The sequence below is a fragment of the Ochotona princeps genome, chromosome 21 (assembly GCF_030435755.1).
Source record: "Ochotona princeps isolate mOchPri1 chromosome 21, mOchPri1.hap1, whole genome shotgun sequence".
Classification (NCBI taxonomy): Eukaryota; Metazoa; Chordata; class Mammalia; order Lagomorpha; family Ochotonidae; genus Ochotona; species Ochotona princeps.
The window spans coordinates 37,241,507-37,259,436 of NC_080852.1; the positions used below are offsets into that span (position 1 = coordinate 37,241,507).

At 50.7% G+C, this 17,930-nt stretch overlaps 1 protein-coding gene across 3 annotated transcripts in view; it reads right to left on the reverse strand.

The window, feature by feature from the left end:
• Positions 1 to 17,930, reverse strand: part of ATG7 (autophagy related 7) — a 158,582-nt gene that overhangs the window by 62,237 nt on the left and 78,415 nt on the right. The gene's annotated exons all lie outside the window — the stretch shown is intronic.

Below are 17,930 nucleotides of genomic sequence, written 5' to 3' on the forward strand. Positions count from 1 at the left end.
AGTCTGGTCCAGAGCTCGCTGTGGTAGTCATTAGGGAATGAATACACAATCTCTCTCCTTGTGAGTATGTTTCTCTGTCAAAATAAATCATCAGATAAAGCCAAGTAGTATCCTGACAGAATAAAGACATTACAAAGAAAAAAACACAAAGCAATATCCTTTAAAATGCAAACGCAAAAATTTTTGAACATGTGAAAACCTATCCGTATCCAGGAGCCTCTTCCACGTCTCCCACACGGGTGCAGGGTCCCAAGGCTTTGGGCCGTCCTTGACTGCTTTCCCAGGCCACAAGCAGGGAGCTGGATGGGAAATGAATCAGCATAAGGGGTCCCGGGGCACGCAAAGTGAGGATTCAGCCACTAGGTTATCACGCTGAGCCCCAAGAATGATATATTTTTTTTAACAACTTTATTATTATTATTATTATTATTATTATTATTTTAAAGAGTTATTTATTCTATTATAAAGTCAGATATACAGAGAGGAGGAGAGACAGAGAGGAAGATCCTCCGCCTGATGATTCACTCCCCAAGTGACCGCAAAGGCCGGCGCTTTGCCAGGAACCTCTTCCGGGTCTCCCACGCCAGTGCAAGGTCCCAAGGACTTGGGAGCTGGATGGGAAGTGGAGCTGCCGGGACCAGAACCAGCGCCCACATGGGATCCCGGGCACCCAGGGGGAGGACTTTAGCCATTAGGCCACGGCACCGGGCCCCCAAGAATGATCTTTTCAACAAATGATTGAGAGCAATAAATATCCACACGAAAAACTATGATGCTCAATTTCTAATTCATACAAAATATAAAAATAACTAAATATGGATCACAGACACCTGGGTGCTCTGTGTTATGGGTCCACTTTGGGTTACTAGAACAAAGCACCTGAGGCCCCCAACTCTAAAGAAAAATGGTGAAGCCCTGAGGGTAGGGAGGAGTCACCTGGAGGGAAACAGGAAACCAGTCAGCAATTCAGGGCCCAGGCCTGGTCTTCTGGAACATCCCTTCCCTGAAAACCAACCAGAGCTAACTCCAAACACAAAACCTCTGGACACCAAGAGCCCTCAAGGCAAGAAGTCAGGCCACACCCAACCACAGCACACTCTTAGAAGAAACACAAATCACACCAAACCTTCAGCACCTTGACTTACACAACACCTCTGAGATAAGTCACAAAAACTCACTCCAAGAACCAGAGGAAGGAATTCTTATCTTATTGCAGTTAAAATTTTGGTGCTTCCAAGAACTCCGCCAGAGGGTGAAAAGATAAGCCACAGGTATAGAAAAAGAAATACGGGAAAGGATGCATTATGTAAATGACATAAGGATTTGGCATCCAAACATACTAAAAAGCCCCTACATCAGTAAAAAGAAAAACAAAGACAAAACCTAATCTAAAAATTAGTGAAGGAATTGAACAGAGATTTTTACCCCCCACAAAAATACATCCAAATGACCCAGAAACAACTGCATGGAAAGTAGGTCAGTGCTGCTGGTCACCGGGAAATGCCAACTCACACCCAGGAGGGAGTGACCACAGCAAGTGCCGAGGAAGAGACGGGGCACAGCACCTTTCTTTGTTGAAGGTTTATTTGAAAGGTAGAGTTAGAAAGAGAGGAAAGTCTTCCATCTACTGGTTCCCTTCCCAAATGGCCACAATGGCAGGAGCTGGACCAGGCCAAAGCCAGGGGGCTGGAACTCTATCTGTGGGTGGCAGGTGCCCCAGGCCTTGGATCATCTTTTGCTGCTTTCTCGCATCCATTAACAAGGAGTTGGATTGGAAATGGAGCACTCAAGACTCACATGGAATGCTGGCAACAGCTAATCCTCTCGGCCACAACACAGAGCCCCAAGACCCAGCACCTTCCCACACCTCTGACAGGAAGTAAAAGTGCATGGTGGTTGCACAAACAACGTGGCGTTCAAGTTACCATCAGACCCCACAATGGCTCTTCCAGCAGCTACCAACAGCACATCCACACACCCACAGGGATGCGAATGTCCACGACAGCCCTGTCTCTGAGAGATACCCAATGCCCATCAGCTGGTTAATCCCAGAAAATGTGGTGCCTTGGTGCGCTGGAATCCCACCCCTTCACACAGACAGGGTGAATCCCTGACCCCCACAGTGGCATGCAGAAACCTTGGGAACACGCTGCTATGTCAGAGATGCTGATTCCCAGGGGCCATCTTCACAGGAAATGTCCAGGACAGGAAGGACAAGAAGGCTAGGGCTTGCATGTGCAATCAAGGCTAATGGGAAAGCAATAGAAAAGGATTCCACAACCTTGTGAACACCCTGAAAGCTACGGATTTGTATACCTGAAAATGGCAACTTTCATAACAGTACATGGACTATATTTCCACCAACACACACACACCAACACACACACACACGCACACACACACGAGCTGCTGGTGCAAAGATCTAATGACGGTTTCCTGTAAAGCAACCTGGATTGGTGAAAAGGACTACCGGGCAGGGGTGTCAGTGCTGCAGGCTAAGCCTTTAGTTGCAACACCAGTGTCCCTTCTGGAGTGCTGGTTCAAGTCATGGCTGATCACACTGGGATCCCATATGGGCGCAGGTTCTTGTTCTGGCAGCCCTGCTTCCCATCCAGCTCCCCACTTGTGGCCTGGGAAAGCAGTCGAGGACAGCCCAAAGCCTTGGGACCCTGCACCCACGTGCGAGACCCGGAAGAAGTTCTGGCTCATGGCTTTGGATCAGTGCAGCTGTGGCCTTGTGGCCACTTGGGGAGTGAATTATTAGATGGAAGATCTTCCTGTCTCTCCTCTCTGTATATCTGACTTTCCAATAAAAAATAATAAAAAAGTATATATAAAAAAAAGAATTACCAACCTTTCAAAGGAAGATTATGACTCCTGCCAGACCCCAGTTCCCTGACACCCAGACCCTCCACTGGGGACCAGAACCAGTGGCCACCAGAGGAGCCCCCTGCCCACCCGGCCCCTACCTTTCCAGGGCTGTGCTAACAGTATCACCACCACCAGCCTGTTCGGTTCGGAAAGCACTAAAAGCTTCCCCATTATTCTCTCAACCCTGTATCTAAGCCCCTGCGAGCCAGTTCTGCCTCACTTGACTGCCTGAAAAGTCACCTTCGTCTTTAGTTCAATTGGCCAGAAACCATTCCAAAGGTCACGTTGCTTCTCTGTCCTTGTTAGGGAAAACTTTACATATATATATATTTAATTTGTATAACAGAACTCTTTCCTGTGGCTAACCCCTCCCATGTCTTCCCACTCCCATGAGGCCTTACAGAGCCTGCCTCACTCTCCCCTGTGACCCCAGCGCTCGGCACTCTCCGGCCGTACTCCCTCTGACCACACTGCCCTTGTCTGACCGGGCAGTCCCACTGCTCCCTCAGAGCCTTTGCTGTTCCTGCCAGAGAACACCCTGCTGATCCCTGGGCAGCCTGGCTCCTACACAAGACCAGGTCTCAGCTCAGTGTCACGTTCCTGGAGTGACTTCCCACCCAGTCACCTTCCATCTCCTTGTTTCCTGGTATTTAGCACTACCAGTTAAACAATTATCCTAACACTCAAAGGTGACTGCCCCGATGGCTTGTTCATTATCAGCACACAGAAGTCACTGTGGTGACACAAGTGCTCATCGGCAGTGGATGGAACGAGCTGTGGATGTGGCACACCGGAGCAACACACAGCAGTGCAAGGTAAGTGGGACACACGTAGGGTGCTTGGATCTCAGCTACAACGCTCAGTTGGAGGCGGCCTGACACCTGAGGGCAGACACTGTGACAGCGCAGACTCCCAAGTGGGTAGATCAGCCAACTTACGAAAAAGGAGGATAGCCAGTGGTCACCCTTGGGGAAAATGACAGAAAGTGGGCCCAGTTAGGGCATCAGGATGCGGGCGAGGTATGTGCCCAGCGCTATCCGAAAGACACAGAGTTGGGCACCAAGAGAGAGTATACCCACAGACTCGTGTGAGGAACCTGCATGCCGACTCCTCTGGCATCACTTTAACCACTGAAATGGTGAAGTGACAAGATAGGCATGTCAGGCCTGCAGGTGACAGCAGCGTGCCATCAACATCTGTTTCAGGACAAGCCCCTGCACAGCCACTGCCTGATCACAGCCCCTTCTCTCTCAGATCAAACTCTGACCTTTCTTGTTCCTCACCCACACCTGCTTCTCAAACAGTATCACTCGGTTATGCCCACACTGAGCGTCCAACTATTTTTTTGTCTCTGACTTGAAAATGTAGTACTAGGTTTTAAGACATGCTGACCAGCGCCTTCTTCCTTTGGCTCAGAGCTACCAGAGGTTGAGTAACTTTACAAGTCCTTCCCGGCAACATCCTTGTTAGTTCTGCCTATTGCACTGTTTTCTTGAGAGGTAGGGAGATGCAGCTCTCGGATCTCAGGCGCTAGCTTACACTCCCAAACGCCTGAGCCAACCAGGGCTGGGCTGAGGCTGAACCTGACCAGGGATCCCAAGCCAGGTCCCCCACGGGGGTGGCAAGAGCGCATCTGTTTGCACCAGCACCCCGACCCTGGCACAAAGCTGCGGTCAGGAGCCGGGGCTACTTGCTGAATTCACGTCCTTCACACAGAAGCAAGGTGTCTCCATCCAAACACCCACAACGTTCTTCTGTTGCTGTTATTTTCTAAAAATGTATTTTTATTGGAAAGGCAGATTTATAGAGAGAAGGAGAAGCAGAGAAAAGTCTTCTTTCAGTTGGTTTACTCTCCAAGTGACCACAACAGCCAGAGCTGAGCTAATCCAAAGCCAGTACCTAGGAGTCTCGTCCAGGTCTCCATGTGTTACAGGGTTTCAAGGTTTTGGGCCATCCTCTATTGCTTTCCCAGGCTATAAGCAGGGAGTTGGAGGTGAAGTGGAACACCCAGGACACGAACCAGTGCCCATATGGGATGCTGGCGCTTGCAGGTAGAAGATTAGCCTATTGAGCCACTGTACTGGCCCACAGCCACACTTCATTGCTTGAGATAAATACTTGCAGGGCTGGCACCACAGTATACAGGGCTAAGCTTCCACCTGCAGCACTGGCATCCCACAAGAGCACTGGTTCAAGTCCCAGCTCCACTTCTTATCCAACTGCCTGCTAAGGCCCTGGGAAAGGAGCCGAACAGGGCCCAGGTCCTTGGGCACCTGCACCTATGCAGGAGACTCGAAGCTCCTGGGTTCAGATGAGCCCAGCTGCAACGATTGTGACCATCTATGGAATGAAGCAGTAGATCAAACATCTCTACACTTCAACATTCTTTTTTCATCTTTTATTTTTTACAAAAACCTTCCTGTTGCAGAATATTTTAAAAGATAAATATTTGCTTACTAATTTCCAGCTTCAAAAAAGTTTAATTTTGATTAAGTACTACTTTACCTGTACCCTTCAAAGTGTGATACAACATTTATCATTCAAACATTTCTTAATTTCTGTTACTTCCTATTCATTTTATTATACATTGAGGTCCTAGCTGTGTGTTTAATCTTGGCTTCTAACATAATGACAATGGAATCAAAGTAGACATTTGCTAACTCGGTTTCCTAACACAGTTTGCTGAGATTTGTTTAACAAACCAGTAAGACTGTGTGTGGCTGGGGAGAAGGGGCGCTCCCCAGGCTTGGGGCAGTATTTCTACATGTGTCCGTGAGACACGCTTATTAATAAAGTTCTTCAAAGTCTCAATAACACTCTCTATGCATTTTTCATCCATTACTTATAAACATTCATCAAAACTTTCCACTGCGATAATGGATTGTTTATTTCTCCCACTAGTTCCATAAATTTTATTTATTTTGCAGCCATGGTACTAGACATATTCTAATTTATAACTCAATTCTCCTCGTGAAATTAAAATGATCATTACAAAGTAACAGGAATATAAATTCATGCTTTGTGCCTTTTAGACTGATTTGCCTGACATTAATACAGTTATAAAGCCTTCCTGTGGTTAGTTTACACTGAATACATCTTTATGTCTTTATTTTTAATCGTTCTGTATCCTTATGTTTGAGACATTTTGCTTCTATAATTCATATAATTTAAAAATCTGGTTTATCGATTGTTCTCTTTTAATCAGCAGCATTTACAGTATAATTATCAATATATATGGGTTTAAGTCTAACATAACTTCTTGTTCTTTTTTTAAAGAATTTAATGTTTTTAATTTTTATTTTTATTGCAAAGTCAGATATATATATAGAGGAGGAGAGACAAAGAGGAAGATCTTCCGTCCGATGATTCACTCCCCAAGTGACCGCTACGGCTGGAGTTGTGCCAATCCAAAGCCAGGAGCCAGGAACTTCCTCCAGGTCTCCCATGCGGGTGCAGGTTCCTAAGGCTTCGGGCCGTCCTTGACTGTTTTCCCAGGCCACAAGCAGGGAGCCAGATGGGAAGCGAGGCCACCGGGATAAGAACCAGTGCCAATATGGGTCCTAGTATATGCAAGCTGAGGACCTTAGCTGCTAGGCTACTGCGTCGGGCCTGGTATATATATATTTTTTTAGGTTTTTTTTTTTTTAATTGGAAAAGCAGATATACAGAGAGAAGGAGAGACAGAGAAAGATCTTCCACCCCACTGGTTCACCCCCGAAATAGCCACAACCACCAGAGCTGAGCCAATCTGAAGTCAGGACCCAAGAGCTGGGAGCCTCCTCTGGGTCTCCCACATGGATGCAAGGTCCCAAGGTTTTCGGACATCCTCAACTGCTTTCCCAGGCCACAGACAGTGAGCTGGATGGGAAGTGGGGCCACTGGGATTAGAACCAGCACCTGTATGGGATCCCAGCACCTCTAGGGTAAGGACTATAGACACTGACTTGTGTGACTCTTAATAAAGGGGAAACCTGAATGATTAAAAACAAGAACAGATGAAAAGAAGAAGTTGGGTCTGCCACAGTAGCCTAGTGGCTAAAGTTCTCTCCTTGCAAGTGCCAGGATCCCATATGGACACCGGTTTGTAACCTGCCTGTTCCACTTCCCTTCCAGCTCCCTGCTCGTGGTCTGGGAGGGTAGTCAAGGAAGAGCCAAAGTCTTGGGACCCTGCACCCAAGTGGGAGACCCAGAAGTTCCCGACTCCTGGCTTTGGATTGGCTAAACTCTGGCTGTGGTGGCTGCTTGGGGAGTAAACCAGTGGATGGAGGTTCTCTCTCTCTCTCTCTCTCTCCCCTCTTCCTCCTCTCTGTGAATCTGACTTTACAATAAAATAAATCTTTTAAAAGTTACACAAGTCTTCTATTTATTATGTAACACAGTAATTATAATAGGTACTCTTGTCTCATCAAAGTCAAACGTTAGGGCCCGGCACGATGGCCTAGTGGTTAAACCCTCTTCTTGTAAGCCTGGGGTGTCATATGAGTGCTAGTTCGTGTCCCTGCTGCTCCACTTTCCATCCAGCTTCCTGCTTGTGGCCTGGGAAAGCAGTCGAGGACGGCCCAAGGCCTTGGGACCCTGCACCCATGCGGGAGACCTAGAGGAGGCTCCTGGCTCCTGGCTTTGGATCAAGTTGTTGTGGTCACTTGGGGAGTGAATCACTGGATGTAAGATCTTTCTCTGTTTCTCTTCCTCTATGTATATATCTGACTTTGCAATAAAAATAAATTTTCAAAAATCCCACTCAACATACAATGTTCATTTAATCACATATTTATCATTTTTTAGCTTGGTATATTATATCTCTATCCTCCTACCTACAAAACATCTACTAGAAATTCATTTTCTGCATAGAAAAGGAATAGGAGGCACAAAAATGCATATTATGAAAAGGCCAGAATTGGTATTGTGGTGCACATTAAGGCATTGTCTGTGGTGCTGGCATTTCATATGAGCACCAATGCAAGTGCCAGCTGCTCCACTTCCCACCAAGTGTCCTGTTAACGTGCCTGGGAAGCAGAAGATGGCCCAGGTCGCTGGGTCCTTGCCATCACAAGGGAGACATGGACGGAGTTCCAGACTTCCGGCTTTGACCTGGGCCATCCCAGTCAGGTCCCTTAGGGAGTGAATCTTTCCTTCTTCCTCTGGCATTCTGCCTTTCAAATAATTTTTTTAAAAAATATGGCTTTAGGGCCCGGCGGCGTGGCCTAGTGGCTAAAGTCCTTGCCTTGAAAGCCCCGGGATCCCATATGGGCGCCGGTTCTAATCCCGGCAGCTCCACTTCCCATCCAGCTCCCTGCTTGTGGCCTGGGAAAGCAGTCGAGGACGGCCCAATGCACTGGGACACTGCACCCGCGTGGGAGACCCGGAAGAGGTTCTTGGTTCCTGGCTTTAGATTGGCGCACATCGGCCCGTTGCGGCTCACTTGGGGAGTGACTCATTGGACGGAAGATCTTCCTCTCTCTCTCTCCTCCTCTCTGTATATCTGACTTTGTAATAAAATGAATAAATCTTTTAAAAAAATATGGCTTTAAACAAAGAAATGCCTTGGCACAATAGTGCTAGCAGCAGATACTGCTGCTGCTTCTGTGTGACACCTTTCATCCTCCCCTTTGTGCCTTTTCTGCCATTCTCGCCCAGGCTCTGCATCTTGAGTTCCGAGTTGGCATAATGGTGACACTCCTGCTCTCACGGTTACAACATGAGGACTGTAACCCTATTATCCTTGACTGTGGCGTCTCCTACTCTCTCGCGACCTGCTTTGAAGAATCCTTTCTGTACTCATTTTCTGCAGTTTCATTATGACAGATCTAGATCTAAATGTGGTTTTGCTTAACACAGTTTCGAGTTTATTTGGATTCTTGGGTCTATAATTTGAGATCTTTCATTGTTTCAAAAATGCTCAATCCCACTATGGCTAGCGAGTCACTTCCCACTGTACTCCAAGTATGAAACTTGGACTTTCTCATTCCTCCTCCTTTTGCTTGTACACTTTCTCCATGTCTTAGCTTAATTAGCTTGTCCCAATCTACCCTCCAGTTCTCTACTGTGCTCCTTAGCTTTGTGACCGATTACAAACCTGCTGATTCTCCTGTGTTCTCAGTTTTGGAATCTGCTCCGTGGTTTTAGTATGCAAAGCCTTATTTCAAGAGTTTTCAGTCCCAACAAAACCCCTCTCTGGCTCTCACTCCCTTGAGTACCGTGCATAAAATGCTGCAGTGAGTTTGCAGCAGCACACGGGAGACAAGACGCTGCATCAGTGTTCCGCGTCCGTTCAACAGCCGGGCCCCTGTGGGTCTGCTTCTGCTGCCTGTTGCTTTTCTGGTTCTCACGATGGATTCTCTTGTGGTGCCTGGTTTCCTCTGGCCATGATGTTAATAAAAAATGTGTTTATGGGAATAATCCAAGGCCTGGAATCATGTCTTCCTCTACGAAGCTTTTCCCGCCGGTCCCTGGCACCTGGTGTCTGCTAAAGGCATCTGCCCCGGTCCAAGGACGCCAGCCTTGCATCTGTGGCTGACTTGGGAAGCAAGCATCTGCTGCAGCTGGCGTGAGGCCTGCTTAGCTTCAGGTCGGCCTTGTCCTGGCCGGGCTCATCAGCACAGGGTCACGGCTGAGGTCCTCAAGTCTGCCTGGCTGCAGACCATCCTGATCCCTGCTCTGACGCCCTAAGGCTCCCCGGGACGGTCAGTCCGACCCACAGAACAAGAGTGAACTTGAGCTAGGCTCGTTCCTCCATGCTCGCACTCCCTCCTCACAGCTTACTAGCTCTCTGATGTTCGAGAGGAGACGCAGAAATACTTCATCTTTGCTAGCTAGAGCAGAGGTGGGAATCCTACAGTACTGCGCTGGCCATGTGTTTGATTCTTAATGCATGGTGCTACTTTGTCAAAACTGCTCTGAGATTGTACAAATATCATTATATCTATATATGATTTATTTTTATTGAAAAGTCAGACATACAGAGAGGAGGAGAGACAGAGAGGAAGATCTTCCGTCCACGGATTCACTCCCCAAGTGGCCGTAATAGCCAGAGCTGAGCCAATCTGAAGCCAGGAACCCATGGCTCCTTCTGGATCTCCCACTTGGGTGTAGGAGCCCAAAGGTTTGGATCGTCCTCAACTGCTTTGCCAGGCTACAAGCAGGGAACTGCATGGGAAGTGGATAGGAATCAGCACCAATATGGGATCCTGGTGCCTGCAAGGTGAGGAATTAGCCACTAGGCTATTGTGCTGGGTCCAGTGTGTGTGTATATATATGTGTGTGTATATACATGCGCGTATATACATATATGTGTGTACACACACACACACCTATATGTATTTTAAAAACAGTGAAAAAACTTCACAGAAGAAATCCTTACAATGCAGAGGAACTACGAGGCAGGGCAGCTCAAGCCACAGTTTCTGTAAGTCGTTCACCCCCGATCCTAAACAAAGACTTGCCTGCAGAATCGGTCAGTGGGCACTGTATGTTCACATGTCTCACAAGGGCAGATGAGGGAACCAAAAGCAGCCTTCAAAAAGCCGACAAAACTAATCCTCTTCCTTCCTTTCTCTGCCCTGCAGGGGAGGTAATCCATCATGGAAGGCCAGTGGTCACATCCCAGCACCCCAGGATCAAGGAAACAGACGCCTCCTGTAGAACTATCTTTTATTTCTCAAGACTTCTGCACAACACTGCATGCATGTGCACCTGCCCAGGCGTGTGGAGGCAACATCTGAGGTGCCCTGACTGCCCCAAGTCTAATGCCTATCTGGGGGTTCTGAGATTTGACAGAGCGTCCGCTCCCGTTCCGGAGACAACTGGCACCACCGGGAGCAGCAACTCGGGCTTGGCTCTGTCTGCGAGAGCCACGCCCTGCCTGTCTCAGCGGTGAGGCCTGGGCACGCTGACACAGACACTTGCCATGGCACAGCCTCCAGGAGAAGGCCTGCTTCTCTTCAGCGGGGACCACAGGAAGCGACGCAGACAGCCGCGGGGTGTGGGCTTTGCTGGCCTGGGAGCCTGCCAGAAATACCACGCAATGATAAGATATGCTTTTTTTCTTTCTTGTTTTCAAATGATTTCCCACAAACCACCTGAACTTGGGACTCTGTATTCTCAAAATGATGCCATTTAAACACTATCTGCATTCAAGGGAGTAGATGGAGGCATCCCACTTCCTCCAGCAAATGCGGACCAGAAGATGTTGCCGTTTCCAAACAGGACCCTCTCGAGCTCTGGGCAGCTGCAGGCCCCCACCTCCCAGCCTTGAAGAAAACAAAACAGTGACGCTGAAAACGAACCAGAGTGGGAAAGCGAACGACACATGTCAGAAGGAGCTTGTCGAGAAGGGGTTCTCTGTTCTGTCTCCCAGCCGAGCTGCTGGCAGCTGCGTCAGCACCCACCTGAGCTACCTGCTGAGACCGTCAGAGGCTGTAACCGGGTGCCGCCATTGAAGGCTGACACCGGCTTCACAGTGGACAGGGCGCAGAAATGGCTGGAAACGGACCGCCCTTCCTACATCCCCTCCCGTCATTCAAGTTAACTGAAGTGCACCCCGCTTTTCCTCCTGCATCATTCACAACTGATAACACAAATTACTCCGCACCTGGCCCCTCCTGCCTCCTGAAGGTTAATGTAACTTTGGACTCTGGTGACTCCCTTCCAGCACATGGAAACTTTGTGTTGCATGGCTCTCAATCTGACTGGAGGAGGCGAGCTTAAAAGCCCCAGACTTTTGCCACTCAGCGCAGTGGCTCCTGGAGTGCAGTGCGAGTTGCTGTCATCAAGCTTGGGAAATAAAGACTCCTCCTAACATCCCATACTTGGGTCCAGGGTGAGCTCTCTCACTCTCTGCAAAAAGATGTGCTAGAGAGACAGCCCTCCCGGGGTATCAGAATCTGTCCCAGCCCCCAGGAAGGTCATTGGCCATCAGTCCTCCAAGCTGTTTCAGATTTACGGTAGAGCCTTTCTGCCTCCAAGGTGAGTCAGAAGGAATTCTGCGAGCCTGAATTGGACGCAGCCTGTCATAGTCTGGCAGGCGTTTGAACAGGCAGGTAAGAAACCTGCACGTTGGAACCTCAGGCCTTTGACGCAGCATCTCTGAGCCCTTTGCCCTTCCCATGGGATGGACAGGGAAGCTCTTCTGCAGACTACTTCATAGACAACTTGAGAGGAACCCCAGGCACAGCGAAGACTCAGCCTAGGCTGCCCATCGTCCTCTGCCCACGCTGTGCTGGCCTCCAAACAGCTGCAGCAAGAGCAGAACAGAGGGGCCTGGAGGGGCAGGCATGCAGGCAGACCCCTGCGCTGGCAGTGGCAGCAGCAGGCCTGATGCTGAGCCCAGCACTGCACCTGCTTCTAAGGGACTGGGAGGGGCTCAAATGTCAGAGGCAATGGGCCGTAAGCTGCTCCTAAGAGCCACAGGAACCCCCAACGTGGAAGACCACTGCTGGCCAAGCTCCTCCCCACAGCCTCCAGGGCCTAGGAGTGCCGGCCCTCCCACACAAGCCAGGGAGTAGCAGCTCTCTGCTTCACTTTGTAGTTTAGCTCCTAATGAAAACCCCGGTATGGAAGGCAAAGCAGGGAGGAGGCCAGGACACCACCACGTTGCCCGTGGACATCCACTCACCTCCTGTAGCCATGCCCTCTGCTCAGCCAGCCACTGGTCCTGCCAGTCCCCTCCCACGACACCAACTCTTTCCTCTCTCTCAGGGAAGTGCCTGATGGCTGCCAGTGACAGCACCAACACATTTACAAAAGGAAATGGAAATGGCCCCTGGTCTGCACCTACCACCACCACACCAGTACACACCCTCATTTAAGCTCAGGACTGCCAAAAATGAATCTTGGCTGCTTTATCCCTGAGCAAATATTGTCATGCTCAGGCCGTTGCATCCTGAGTTCACGGAGCATCTGTTAAAGACACAGTGTTTGTGCATCAACAACCACCAGCCATGAGCTTCATCTTCTGAATTTTTCTTTTTTTTTTTTCCACTTAAGAGGACAGGTAAGACAGAACTCCTACCTAAATGTCTGCCGTGGCCACAGCTGGAAGCTCAATCCAGGACCCTCTTTTGCTTCCCCTGACTTGAGGGTAATCAAAACCCAATTTCGTGAGCCACCAGCACTCTTCCCTAGGTCTGCAGGAGCAGGAAGCTGGAGTCAGGCGGTGACAGCTGGAACTGAACCTGGGGACTTTGAGGCAGGATGCAGGTGCCTGAAACAGTACCTTAACCGTCAGACCAAACACCTAGCCCATACCAATAAAACTGCCTCTAGATGACTTCTAGTATCAAACACAAGGTAAACACCGTGCCGATGGCCGTGACGTTGTGCTGGTTAGAGTGGGGGCAAGCAGCAGCCCTGCAGGCGTTCAGCACAGCCGCAGCGCCCCCAGCATCTCTGACCGGCTGCTGATGGGCCCATTAAGCACGGGGACCAGCCAGCTGCCCAGCCCTCACACCTGTGCCAAGCTCGGCAGGTGGGGATGTTCCACATACATGCCACATGCCTTCCCACTCCTGCCCTCACTTACTCAAGGGCCACTGTGAGCACAGGAACGAGTTCTAGAATCCTCTCCTCCCACCCCCATACAACTGCTTGCTCTCTTTATTCATGATACAACAGCTCCAAATTAGATTAATAAAAAGAACAGAAAAAAACCAGCCCCTCAGAGTTCAAGAACCCAGTACTGCCAGGGCTGTTCAAGGAAACCACTGAGAGCAACCGTCACTTCCCCAGAAGTTGCCATCAAGCCCCGAGCCAGGGCGGCTCCGAGGGCCAAGCCTGCAGGAGGGCTCTAGGATGTGAAGCAGGGAGCCCCTCAGCCAGGAATAGCACACACTGGGAGGCCAAACCACCCTCCAAGCAGAGCCGGGAGAGGCAAGGGGTCTGTTTTCTCATTCAGGCGCTGTCCTGCTAGCATGATGTGCTGCATTTATTTATTTTATAAAAAATCTGTTGCCCAAGTCCTTGGTTTCCTGCACACACACACACGGGGTGGTTTCTGGTTCCTGGCTTCACTCTGACCCAGCTCTGGCCATGTGGGATAGCGAAAAGACCAAAGGATGGAAAACCTGTGTCTCTGTCACTTTGCCTTTCAAGCCAATAAAATCAATCTCAAAAAAAAAAAAAAAAAAATCAAAAACAAAAACAAAAAGGGGGGGACAAGGAAGAAAACAAGTTCAGGTAGGCTGGGCACGTCTTTGTGATGGTAGCTGGCAAGGGGGAAGCACCTGCAGTCACAGCAAGCGGGTTTTGATGCAAGCCAAGCTCTTCCGAACTGCGGTAGCAGTCCTGGCCATGGCTGGCAGGTGGCACGGGCGCAAGTCTTCCACAACCTTCCCAAGCCAGGGCAGCCCCAGCCCCTCGCGCCATACTTGGTCAGGGCCCAACTGGGCACCTAGTGAAAGACCGTGCACCCAGGGGACATGGTGCCATCCCCGGGTCTTTGTTTTCCTCCCCACTCTGATGTCAACACCAGTCCCAGGAATGGGCAAAGGCCCTGGAATGTGGCCACAAGGAACTGGACGCCTGTCAATCGCTGCAGTTTTCCTGGGAAACAGAACAACATTCCCCCTGCTCTGTGGATGAGGAAACTGAAGCAAAGGAAGCAGCAGGCAAGGGCCTTGCAGTGGGAGGAGGGCCGAGCACACTGAGGTCAGGGCCTTGCAGGGGGAGGCGGGCCAAATGCGCTGAGGTCAGGGCCCACGGCTCCGGCCCACGGCTCCATCTCCTCTGAGGGCCAGCTGTTCTGGAGACTGCAGAAACACCAGTTGCTAGGGAGATGTGGGATATGGTTGACACCACCCAGCATACATATGGAATCCATCACTGGCTCACACAGACGCCGCGCGGCCTCCCTGGGTAGATGAGATAGGCAGAGAACCTGGTGGAGGGGAGGTGGAGGGTTACTCATCACCGCCCAACCAGAGACTTATGTCCCCGCTGGAAAGGAGAAGAAAAACCTGGCGAGAGCCCCATTTCGAGTAACAGTTGCCACTGGGAAGCTTCGCACAGAAATTCCTGGCACCCGCTCTGTGGCGCTCTTCCCCCTGGGCTGCGGCCAGTCCCTGTGGACCGCTGAGATTGGAAGCTGAGACACGGGGAGCCGCCTGGATGCGGCACCACAAACCCCGCTCTCTGGAGCCAAGTGTAGAGTGGGGATGTTTGGGGAGAAAAATGACCGCTGTGCACACGTGGGCTCCGGCTAAGTTAGATGGGCTGAAACCCATGGCCAACAACAATCCCTGGGGCTCTCAGCCTCCCTAAATGTATTTCTGGCTTTCCAGTCATTAAAGCACACTGCTTGGGAAACAAAGAATCAAACAGACATAAACTATGGAAGCTAATAACTTCAAGTATCAGCAGGGAGCCAGGGCTTATCTCATCCAGCTGACTCACTGAGCAAAGAGACAGAGGCGGCATTGGGGGCGCAGGGGAAGGCACCTTGCTGACCCTCAGCGGCCAGTGAAGGGCATGGCCAGGAGCCTGGAAAGCCCCTGCCCTCCGGTTCAAAGGGACAGTGGCAGCTGCAGATTCCCGAGGCTGGGAAAGCCCGGAACCTAGTGCTAGGTGAGAAGGAGTTCTATGCGGAATTGTCAAATTCACAACAGTGGCCTCCAGTGTCAGACACAGCACACTGGATTCCACCTCCAACAGGAGCCGCAACAGCAGCACAAAGACGCGAGGGCAGCGGGCAGGGGCTGAGGCCCAGGCCTGGCCACACGGCTGCACTGGGCCGATGGCCGCCTCGGTGCACTGTGCTGCCCTGGGCCTGGCTAGGACGCATGAGGTACTCCCACCAGGAACACCTCCTGCAGGGCCCTCCAAGTCTGTGAAAGCCAAGAGCGCACCCTGGCTGCAGAGAGCCTCAGCACTGGCTCCCAGGCCTATCCCGCCTGCCACACTCCAACCCTGACACAGCACTGGGTCGAGCAGGAACCTGGATGTCAGATGAGTGTCTGTTCACACAGACACACAGACCCCATACACCATATACACCACACATACCACATACCACACACACAGGCAACACACACACAAACACCCAACACACAATTACAGCACACAACACACACACAGACCCCACACACCATATACACCACACAGACCACATACCACAAAGGCAACACACACACACACAACACCCAACATACATACAGCACACAACACACACACAGACCCCACACACCACATACCATATACAACACATACCACATACACAGGCAACACACACACAAACACCCAACACACACACACACACACAATCACACACAGATTCCGACCCTTCCTCCCAAACCTACACCTTGCTTTTCTGTCTCCAAAATTATACATGGTAGAACTCACGGAAGACAGGTTGCATTAGGATAGAAAAATTTTAAGGCTTATTTATTTGAAAGAGTTATAAGGAAGGGGAGGGAGTGAGAGAGTGAGAGACATCCATCCATTGGTTCACTCCCCAAATGGCCACCAAGGTCAAGGCTGGGCCGACCTGGAACTCCACCCCGGTCTCTCACATAGCGACTGGGACCTGAGTGCTTGGGCCATCTACTGCTGCCCTCCCTGGCACACAAGCAAGACACGTGGTCAGGGCTGGAGCAGCCAAGCCTCAAACCAGAGTCCTAAGGTGAAGTTGGCACTGCAGGCACAGCCCTGCCCCAAGATAGAGATTTCTTTTCTAAAATACACTTTAGAAAGTTCTGGAACAAAAGTGACTCTGCACTGCCCACCTGCCCCTGGGGCATACTTTGATTTTTCTCCCCAGAGACGAAGCTGGCACCCTGGCTGTGAATGAGGGAGAGGTCACACTGGACGCCAGGAGTTGGCCAGGGACCCAGCCAGCGCTTGGTTCCCATCCCATCTCTATGCCTCAGTGAACACACAGGCAAGCCTGCTCCCCGCAGAGGAGGCAAGATGGCTGGCCACTAAACGGAGACCAAGCTGGCAGCCCTACCGCCACTGCCAAGGGCCCTGTTACAGGCATTCCGAGGCCCAATAAACCTTTCTGCCACAGTCACAGCTGTTATCTGACCCAGAAGTGCCATGCTGGGCATGCGTCAAGAAGCACCCACAGGCTGGCTGAGAGATGGAGGGTGACTTGGTCTGTGGTCCCCAAGCAGACAGACAACGCCTCCTGTGCCAGGCCAGGAGCTGGCCGGCCAGCAGCCGCTGTGCTGCAACAGGCAGGAAGTGTGCACTGCAGCGAGGCGAGCTTTCCAGCACGGGAGAAACGCAACACCCAGACCACATGAAACGCGATCACCATGGGAATCGCGCGGCTGTGAACACCCATGTCAGCTTGCATTAGCGCGTGTGGCCTGTTTATGTAAAACAGGGCTCCCGGATAACCACTAACAGGAAATAATTGTACCAGCAAAAGGGGAGGGGAAAAAAGTTACAAGTGATACCTGTGTTTAATCCAATGCTTACTGTGAGCGTGGAAGAGACATAGAGCCATTCTCTTCTAAGAACAATGACCAGGAGCTCCAGCTGGCAGGTGGGTGTGACCAATAGCGCCCCCAGGTGGACTGAAGGAGAAGTGCCAGGAGGAAGGAGGGGGGCTGGTACCACAGTCAGGGAGCCAGCTGTCCAGGCCTCACTGACCCACAGACTTCAGGCCCCACGGGGCCAAACAGTTCCAATACGAAAGTCAACCCTGACAAATTCCTTGGAGACCATCAATTCAGCCATTCAAAGGGGGGAACACCGCCCTAAAAACTACACAAGCCCCACACTGTTACTGCCAGGGAGAGTTGCACAGGGGTCTCCCAGGCAAGGGAGAAGCGTTCCCTGCGAGGACTGTTCCCCATTGCAGCACGGGTGCCCGCAGTGCGGAGTGACGGCACAAGTTTTGCTTCCGTTTGAAGCAAAAACACGTTATTGAGCAGTATCCACACTTGGCCAAACTGACCCACAGTGTTCACCAAACCTGCACTCGATTCTTGCAGAAACTGCCCAGAATGCGCATGGCTGTGCCACCCTCACACTGACTGGCCCAGGTGAAGCCACTGAGTGGGACACCCAACAGGAAACTGCTCCTCGGAGACAGTATCCACACAAAACTGGCTAGGCCA